This window comes from Genypterus blacodes, unplaced genomic scaffold, assembly GCF_046128005.1.
Source record: "Genypterus blacodes isolate CSIRO-AG114 ecotype Tasmania unplaced genomic scaffold, CSIRO-AGI_Gbla_v1 ptg000062l_1, whole genome shotgun sequence".
NCBI classification, from domain to species: Eukaryota; Metazoa; Chordata; class Actinopteri; order Ophidiiformes; family Ophidiidae; genus Genypterus; species Genypterus blacodes.
Window position 1 is genome coordinate 1,654,866 of NW_027466874.1, and position 10,150 is coordinate 1,665,015.

The window sequence follows — 10,150 nt, forward strand, 5'->3', positions numbered from 1 at the left end:
TCAGAGCCCGGGGAGAGCGAGGGAGCGGGGGAGGAAAGGCGAGGAGAGAAAAAAAAGGAGGAGGAGGGAAACGGGGGGAGGGGTGCAAGCTGACATTTCTCCGGATGTTGGTAAAAATAATGAACAGAAATGGAAAGGTTTGACTTGATCTGGCTTCTGCTGCGTATACGGCTCCTCTCCCACACACACACACACACACACACTGTATCTCTCCCATACAATTCACAAAGCAAATATCTTTATCATGTGTGCTACAGAGAGGCTTCACGCTTATATAATGCACACTGTGACAGCTGCGTGCGTCATCCTCCACCACTGACAAATCTGAGCAGTTGCAACGCTTTCATCCTGAAGGAACTCAGCAGAAACGCCTCACAATCTGTCCCTTTTACAAAACCTGACATGTTTTGATGAACCAGGCCAGTGAAACAGAATCTGTACAGGGCGAACATATGGTATGTATTACTATTATTATTTATTGGAGGGTTACAAAGATAAACCCTGTTTGATTTTGACCAAAGTGTGAAGAAAAGGTAAGATTTCAGGACTTCAGGCAATCTGCCCTCAAAGATGAGAGTTGTCGTGTGATGTACACACACACACACACAACACACACTCGCATCACGCCTACAGATAATGTACACGGCCTTATTCAATCATTTTACGCTGGTGGTGCAGGAAATGCGCCTCTACACCCAACGACACCAGACAGTTTGGGTTGGGCTCAGACGGTATAGTTAGAAAACCTAGAAAGTTCTTACAGTGAAAAAGTTGTCTGAAGCGTTTGAGTGAAGACACAATGGTTATAACAAAAGAGACAAAGTAGGGTGTCCAGTTTTCTCCACTTGCTCTCTGATCGGGTTCAGGTCTGTCTGATTATGTTCTCGTTCGGATTCCAAACTATCTTGATGGAGTTCGGATTCTAAACATTTTGTGATGGCTTGAGTTGGACTTGGAAAAAACACTCGAGTTTTAATCCAACACGGCGGCGTATTGCGGTTTTAGCATGCATCTGATGCCCGTTTGTGTGTGTGTGTGTGTGTGTGTGTGTGTGTGTGTATGTGTGAGTGTGGGTGTGGGTGTGGGTGTGGGTATGGGTGTGTGTGTGTAGGAGGTAAACCTGTCGGGAGCATCTGGAAAGTGTTCATTCAGCACTGCGATGTGAGAGGAAGAATAATCAGCAATCAAATAAGCCAAAACACCTGCGTGTGTGTTCCAGTAAATCTGACTAATTATTGCTGAGGGCAGAAGGAAGTAATTTAAGTTGTTGGAAGCAAATATACTGACTGAAAGTTTAAAAGATGAAATTACATTGATAAGAAAAGCGTCTTTCTCCCTGTAACCACATTCAAGTTTGTAGTTTATTTATTTTTGTCGGGCTACTACGGACGACCTATTCCGGGAATCAGACACAAATAAGAGACAACATAAATAATTCAATAAAATACTACAAATAAGCAACAATTTGCACAAAACCTGTTTCTAGTATTGTTTTACAAATCAAATGTGTATCAACTCGCCACAAAAGCCACTTGTAGCCAGCGTAGAAACATTTTTGAGACTAATGGGCTCAGGGAGGGAGGAGCTTGTTGTCTGGGTCGTTGTGGATTCTAGAATCTGAGTTTGGGCTCCATGTTTGTTTTGGTCTGAGCCGTTCTGAAAGCAACATCATATGAGGGGAGTCGTGAACACGTTTGCGTGATGAGCACACAATAACAATTTGCGGTTCCGTTCTGCAAAGCGTGCACTGCATGCCAACGCGATTGTCCCTCGCCTGCTGCCGCGTACTGACATCGGCATGTCGGTGCATTAATAGATTTCTTCCACCTCCACCTGCGGGCCCTGAAAGAAGAAAGAAGGGAGAAATAACCTCGTGGAAATGGAGCTTAATTAGGCTTTGGCTGATAAGGCTGCGATATATATTGAGCGAGCGGAGGTGCGGCCGTAAATTCTCCTGGTTTTCCAAACCAGACGGCTGGAACGGAGCTCATCTGATAGAGCCAATCAAGCGCAATTAATCTCAGTTGGTGGGTGAAGGTGTGGGCTGGTTGCAAAGTGCCTCACACCCCCTGGCATCATTACACACTCAGATGCCTGCTGTCCTTTAAGCGGCAGGGGAGAGGGGTGGGGGGGGGGGCAGTAGGGTGGGCTATTTGTGCACTGGACCGCAGCGTGTAAGGAGCAAGGCCGGGGGATGTTACCCTCGCTGCAGGTGGCCGCACTGTCCCCTCATCAAGGTAACCTGCAGGGAGGCGACCTGTTTACACGCAGAGCGCCTGTGTACTTTACAACATACTTAGTAGTGTTTTGGATTCAGTACATATTTGAAATACAATGTCGCAAGCTTTTATATTTGACCGTGTTCATGGGTTTATTAATAATTTGGATTTTGCAACCCTTTTGTGAATTTCCCCATTGTAGGACGAATAAAGGATTATCTTATCTTATCTTGTCTTTTGTTTCCACCAATTCCACCTTAAGCTGGGTGGTATTCCATCAAACCATGTGTAGTTTTGTTCAGACTCAAAGCTCCAGCACTCCAGTTGTTCCAGTTGTTCCACTAATGGCTTCGGCTGCCATTAGACGAGTCAGCGCCTCAGCTTAGCAAACAGCAGAGAGCCGCCATGCTACATTTATACTTGTTAGATTCTTGCATGGGTGGGAGGAAAACCCTGCCCACTTTTGTAATGTAATGTAAATGAATCTGTTCATCTGTAAAATCAGATCAAAGATTACGTGAAGCGCTGAATCAAATGTTTTTCATGATACATTAACCCCGCGTGTGCTTCTTTTCCCCCCCCACCACAAATGGTGTTTGTATCATCAGCATAACGCCGGTGTTGGCGACCCAACCCACAGGGGAGAGAGAGGCAGAGTTTGTGTCCTAGTTTGCAGCGGTGAGCCTTCTTCCTCTTCCTCCTCCTCGCTGCTCGACTTTATTTTTGAAGTCGCACCACAATAAGAGGGACGACAATAGGCGATTAGCGCTGATACGCAAAGTCGCTCGGCGTAACTTTCAGCATTCCACAAAGGTCGAAACAGACGCCTGCACTACTTTTGTCCTTCGTATGCGGCTGTGGAACTGCAGCTGAGGATTTCAGGCTTTTGTGTCCTTGTCAATTGAGAGAGGACGCCATCAGGTTCACGTTTCTCTCGTCCGGATGCTTTTTCGCAAATGACTCCAAACGTATTTCAGCATCTCTGCTAAAGAGCCGGGCGATTGTTCAGTGAGCAGTTCTTCAAAACACAATTATAGATTGTAAAGGCTTCCCCTCCCCTCCCCTTCCTCGCTCCGCTCCTCTGAGGGAGAAAGCCAAAATAGATCTATGACCAGGAGGACAAAAGGATATCGGTTGTGACGACGAGGCAGGGGGAGGTGGACAGGGAGTGATGGAGTGCTGGGGCAGGTATTCAGGGACTGGAGATCAAGAGGCAGAGGTCTTCATAGATCCAGGGAGCAGAATGGACAGAAGGAGGGGAGGTGTGGGGGGGTGATGAAGAACAGGAGAGTAAGAGCCCAGGGAGATGGAGAGGTGAGCAGGTGGGAGGAGGGTCAGAATCCAGAGGGGGGAACGCGACATGAAAGGTGTGTGTGTGTGCGTATGTGTGTGTGTGGGGGGGTGGTGGGAGGTAGAGACGGGGGTCACCCTCTCTGAAAGGCTGCAAAGAACACTCAAGGGCTTCAGTTCGTCGGAGCGGCTGATAAAAGGCTCTCTGCCATTTTGCTTTGAGTCACAGCAGCGTCGACAACAGCAACTATGGCCAAGATATCTTACTTTCTTTCAAAAAGAAGATAAAACGAGGACATGCAGAGAGACGAGGGTGTCAGACGGAAAGAGAGACAGATCTGTTTTACTTTTTGTATTTAATTAGCCTAAACAAATTACATCAGCAAATTGAAATCGAAAGTATCAAGAGAAGAGTCACACCTCTGCAACTCTGTGATTTCTGTAACAGAAATCTGTTCATGTCAGATTTTGTGAGAGACAATCGACAACCGCAACTCCCTGTCTGGAATATTATTAGAGCTTCATATCAGAGTGAGATGAGCAACATATACTGCGACTCAAACCTCGGAGTTGTGGCCATTTAACACCGTCCCACAGGTGCCATAACATTTAGCACAAGCAATTGTATTACAATTGAGTGTTAATGATTGAATTTAGCCAATGAATGCAGGAAGCAACAAGGAATATCAACAACATCGCAGGCTAATGTTTGATTGGACTTTATTTGTTTCCGGAAAATTGGGATGAGTGATCAATTTGTTCAGAAATGTAGACGTTATGATAACAGATCAGCAAAGAAAGCAATCAGCTCTTCAGTTATTCACAGTCAGGGAAGGCACCAGGCTGTACTCTACTAGAATTCAAGCCTTTCTGTGGAGTAACTAGCGAGTAGTTTGTCACCAAAACCAAAAGTAACTGCAACAACTTATTGACAAAAGCACTAAAACCTTCTCTCACCTTCACCGTCACTCTGTCTCAGCCTTAATGTGCTGAGAGAGGAAGGACTCCAGCTGAAGCGTCGGTCGTTGGAACCAGAAGGTTTATTTCTGAGTTTATATTCACTTTCTGCATCACAGAATTACTGCTTTAAACCCTTAAAATGATGATAATGTGAAGATAAATGTTTTACAGATCCCTCGCCCTATTTGCAGGCCAGTGAAAAATTGATGTGATAGTAATTCAACTTACATAACTTATTCATTTCAAAGCCTTTAATACAGAAGTGCCACTCTATGTGCTGTGGAATCCAGGTTTATTCATAATTAATTACTGTTTGAATTCCTTTGTAAACCATTATTTTTTGTTGTGGTCTGTTTTTACAAAGCTTTGTTTGGTTTTATTCAAATGAACTCTGACAGAAAAACAATCACCGAACTAATCAATTATCCAAACAGCCAGTTCAGTTAGAAATGTCCCCTGGGAGGTCACAAAGGTCACACAGGTCTCTAACTCTGACATGGTCACTTAGCAAACCTGTTGTTGATTCAATTCCTTCCAATATTCAATGAAATCTGAGTTCAGTCAGATATCTCAATGCTGTGACCTGGTAGGAGGGGCTTAAAATACGCTCGTCATGATTATTCTTAGACGACACAGAAAACCAGAATAAAATACATGAAAAGCTTCCATTACTCGCACAACAATAGAGCTCCGTTTCTAAAGTCACATCCATTTTTGATCGTTTTCTTGACCTTCCCTGGAGAAGCCAAGACCAAACACATTTTTCTCTGTGGCGGAAAATCTGACAAGTTTACCTGAGGTGCATCCCAATTCAGAAAGGTGGATTCGTCTGAGTGTCTGTGTGTGTGTGTGTGTGTGTAGACAACAGCCCGGTAATTTCCCCCGGCACAACAGCTGAGCACGCTCGTCTGCAGCGATGACAAACGGAAAGGGCCATGCAGTCCCCTCAGAATACCTCGGCAAACATCGCTCAGATAAACCTAATTTTGCCCAAGGCTCCCTTCACCTGCTCCAAACTAGAGCAATAAATTAGCAAATATCTGGGAGAATTCTTGAACAGTTCTGGGAATCTGCGGTAACCGTGCGTCCACAGGGGCGCGACGCCTTCCCCAGGAGGACCTCGGGAAATATCACTGAGGCCTTCAATGTTTTTCCTGACTGCAACAATTACAAATGCCACGGAAGAAAAATCACAAGCTCCATCAGGGGGCCCTGTAGCACTTTCAGCGACAGAGGGGTGACTTTGCCAAATGTGTTGGCTGTTTATTTATTAATTTCCTCTTTTCTTTGCATAACATTATTCATGAATATTAATGTTGCCTCGTGGTGCAAACTGTTAGCAATGCTCAGCGGGCTGGAAGAGGCCACAAGACAAAGCAGAGAAAAATCATGCTCGCTAATACGGAGTGGGAGTTTGTGGATCGGCGAATCAGGAGCTCGTGCAAGCAGATACACGGGAATAACAAATGGGTGAAGGGAATATGATTACAGCCAGATAAACGTGCAGCTTCCACTCAAATATCTGACATGATTGCCGTGTCTCGCCAACACAAAAAGCTGTCTGGGGAGGGGAATAAAGCGGCGGACGGTTTTCCCAAGATAAGTCATAATCGTTGGCTGCAGCGGCGGCGGAGTCGACGTCTGACCTACGGCGGATCTTTACCCTGAGACTCCGGCGGCTTTTTGAACAGACGGCCAAACTCTCAGGTCAGCAGGGATTAATTAGCTGTTTGAAACCCACCCGGCAGATGTCAAGGTAATCTCGGGATGCGGGTCGCTGGAGGTCAACGCAATATCTCGGCATAGAGGGAAGCGGGAGCCCGTATTGCTGTGGTATCCAACAACTCTGCCGTGCCAGGAGTTCAGTCCCCAAATAGACTGAGACCACTGGCTGCAGGCCCCCAGACCCTCTAACAGGCTGCAGAACGCCACAGCACAGAAATGGGTCACAACCTGGCCATTGTACTGAAATCCATATACATTCTTCCTGTTGTTGTATTCCAAAGTGTACATGTTAAAGTTCTTTCGTTATGCATGAATTGGAAAATATTTTATTTAGATACATACACATTCATATATAATCTCAGAAGACATCGATGCATCCAGATTAAATCGACCCAAATCTGATTTCTGTGGCTCACACACATCAGATATGCTTTAGAAGAGCACATGTACTGTAGTGGACAAAGCTACTTTTCCAGTAGCTAGACAGTAGCTTATCTATTTTCAAAACGATGTAGCTTTTCCAGTGACTTACCGTTTTTAAGTGAGCTCTGAGCTCTGAGTCACAGATGAGGCCAAACTACTCAAAACACACAATCACACTCAGACTGAACTCACACACACACACACACGCCACTGCTTTTCCGTTGCTCAGTCTTATTGGAAATGTAGTCCATACACACACACGCACACACGCCTGACACACAACCACACACACACACACACACACACACACACACACACACACATATTCAAAACAATCCTACATAGTTTTTCTCTACATATTCACATTGTGAGTTGAGCTTTTTTCCTTCATTCCATGAATCAAAGGATTTATTACACCTGATAAGTAAATTCACCCCACCTGACTTGTGGACATTAAATGATGTTCCAGAGGGCAACAGGCTTGTATAGTTACTTCTGCCTCACTTGTATACATTGTGATGCTTTGTCTTGTCAACAGGGATAAACACTGTGAAAAAATCCGATTCAAGTCTCAAGACTGACGATATAAAGATGCGTAAATGTCGCTTTAGATAGAATCCACAGAAATCCTTTCTCTAGCACAGCGCAGAGGGCTTGCAGATTTTTTTGGCATCATTATCAGTTGGCTTTGCTCTTGTTCAGGACACTCAGGCGACACATGAACCTGTTAGCGAGAGGAAGAAACGGCGGAGTAGTTGGCCAGAGGGTCGTTCGTCACAGTTGTTCACATCGAGCGACTCGGGCCATAATGGCCACACGCAGAGAGAGCTGAAAGGAGAGCAGAACGAAACCACGAGGCAATGTCTGATCAGCAGGGAGCCCACGCAGCATCCTGTGAGTCAGACGGGCTGAATAGAGAGCTGCAAGCCCCTAACCGTCCAACACAACATGGCAGCAGGAACATAAAGCGGCCATAAAATCTCCAAATGTTGCAATGCGCCGCGTCTTCCTGCTCTTTCCACGCGGGGGACAGGAATAAAGAAGGCGCTTGGTTTGATTCCACAGTCATAAGCTGAGAAAAGCTGGGCTCCCTTTGTTCCCGTTTGACCCGACTGTTCAGAACGGGCGACCTCACTCTGCAGCCGCGCCGCATTAATGACTCAGAAAATGCAGCCAGCCAGGATGACTCCATGGGAGGTATCAGTGCGGCCACCATTAAGACACTCCGCCTGCTCTTTAATAAACAGGTCCGGCACTTATAGTGCAGCCCTCATTAAATCCAGCAATTAATATGTTTAGAGCAACCTTGATGGCAAACATTTGTTACAGTGAATTAAATGTTTCCCATCTGAGTGCTGCTCAAATGAGTTCAAACGGGCAGCATAGAAATACACCCCGCCTCTCTCTTTAATGTGTTTCTGCAGGTGTGCAGAGTTATGATTCATGCTTTTAATGGGATGTTATTTTTGAGGCACCGAGGTGTCTGAGAAGTGCCACCTATATTTCTTCGGCAGGCCCGGCGTTCGTGCTGAACGCAGCAGTGCTTTCTGGGAAAACCTCGCTGTCTACGACTCCCAAAAGGAACCAGCTGAGCATCTGCGTCTGGTACGACTCGAACAGAATCCCACTCTGATTGATGATGCTCAGGGTTTTTTATTAAAATCTCAAAAATAAGCTGGAGGATTGAGTTTTATATGAACTGAAGTGTGAATCTAAGAAAGTGGAGGCTTATCTGGAGAGTAAAGTCATAAATTAAGCCTCTATTCATATTGGACGATTCAGCAATGGGCAAAATCCCATCCAATACCAACATACATAACAGGATGGAAGGTGGCAGCACGTGACGGTTTAGTCAGGATCCTTTCCAGTCTTGCAGTAAATATAGTCTCAGAATCTGAATTCCTTCACACTGTATTCACACCTGATGATGACTTGTGTTCTTGTTCTCTGGGTGCTGCCTCAGTAGGTGGGCCGCTACACTATTTAAGCCTTAAATATTGTTTCTGTCTTTAAATAAACTTCTCAGCATGTCATCCAGATCTGTAGTTTGTCTGCTCTGGCCCAAATTTAGGGACCACAATACCGAGTTTGCTGCTGGCTTCACTCATGTTGTACACACAGGAGCGCAGGCAAACTGTAATATATCAACAAAAGTCACGTGACAGCAGCTGTGCTTATAGGTCAGAGTGCAGGAGCCATAAATCAAATCAGGACAACGTTAACGACTCCAGAATAAATAAATGACATGAGGAGGAAACTGGGATACTAACATCCTTTGGGCCACGAAACGGTGTCAGCAGGACACATATGGACAATGATGGTGATTCATAAAGCACAGCGCCAGCTTTAATGTGCTGTTCGGTCGGGGCAGATTTCATCGTTCCCTCATTCATAAATGTCTGCTACTGGCCTCTTTTTTAAGCATTTGCCCTGAAGGGGGCGTTACTACAGTATTACTCTATTTGCATTTCTGGGAGATGATTCACGAAACAGGCCGTTACGCTAAAGTTTTTGCTAACAGGCACAACGGCTCTGCGTTGTGAACATGTAAACACTAAGTAGATATTCTGCAAGCCTTTTTGGATCTGGATACAGCGTTGGGCATTAGCGAGCCTCTAGCTGCTAACTGAACTACTTTTTAGTAGCTGTGTAGCATCACAAAACCTGTTTCAATCTAACAGTAATGAATAGCACCATGAAATCTGGTTGATACTTTTAACAAATTGCAACTACATCCGAGCTATCGAGTTGATTAATCTGTTTATTTATTCAGTTTTGATCCCATCTGAGCGGCGTCTCATGTATATACGGTGGAGTTACGTATCTCTCTAACACTACACAGAGCAGTGTACAGCCAGGCTCTTATATACGCAGCATTTACGATTGAGTTGAAATTATTGTGGCACATATTTAACGTGGCGGTGAGTTGTGACTGTGATTTTTTATGAATTCCCCCTGATGCATGGAAAACCTCATCCGTCTTCATAAAACGTGACGACGTGCCGCTTCAGATGGCTGAGCAGGAGAATTGAGCTCATATCAAGCAGCACGCGCAACCTCTTGAGGCGCGTTAGGCGAGTTTGATGTCTTACCACCTTTTCAGAGAATTTGCTTGATGCTAATGCTAATCAAAGGTCTGGTTTAGTTCATTTTAAGGACGTGTATCACAGATCAATCAACACAATCCCCCACTGGTTGTCTTGTTTCGGTGCGACTGCTGCGTTCAGAACTGACCGAATGACGCCTGACAAGAGGGGAACGAACCCAAGTGCGATTTACCAAACCACTTCTGTGTGAAAATGGCCCCAGATCAGTTTAAACTTGGCAATAACTCAACACCGGTTCTTATTAAACTGTATTTTATTCAATTGTCTTTTCATCTGCGCAGTGCCTAAGAATTACAAACGGCAAATTGTGCATGGAAATCGTTGGCAAGCTGATGTTAGAAATAACTGTGACCTTCTATGGTTGATCACGGCTTCTGTTTGACTTGGTTAGAGTAAATGTTGTGACATGTGAGTGATTAAGACAAG